Genomic DNA, 222 nt, shown 5'->3' with positions numbered 1-222 from the left:
CCCCAGCCTCACTCCAGGCATCTCTCCAGGACGTGCGCTGAGCCCTCTTCTCTCCCCGCCCTCGAGCTGCAGCTGCTCGGCCTCCGGGGCGAAGGTAGGACGGGGGACGCTGTGCTATAGCCCCTGGCTCCCTGCAATCTCAGGACGACGGGGGAGCTGCCGCCCGCGAAGGGCCGCCTGGGACGCCCCACTGGCCGCGCCCGACGGGCGGAGGCGGGCGGG

The sequence above is a fragment of the Tupaia chinensis genome, unplaced genomic scaffold (assembly GCF_000334495.1).
Source record: "Tupaia chinensis unplaced genomic scaffold, TupChi_1.0 Scaffold000037_4, whole genome shotgun sequence".
In the NCBI taxonomy this organism is placed as follows: domain Eukaryota; kingdom Metazoa; phylum Chordata; class Mammalia; order Scandentia; family Tupaiidae; genus Tupaia; species Tupaia belangeri.
This window is presented reverse-complemented; position numbering follows the sequence as displayed.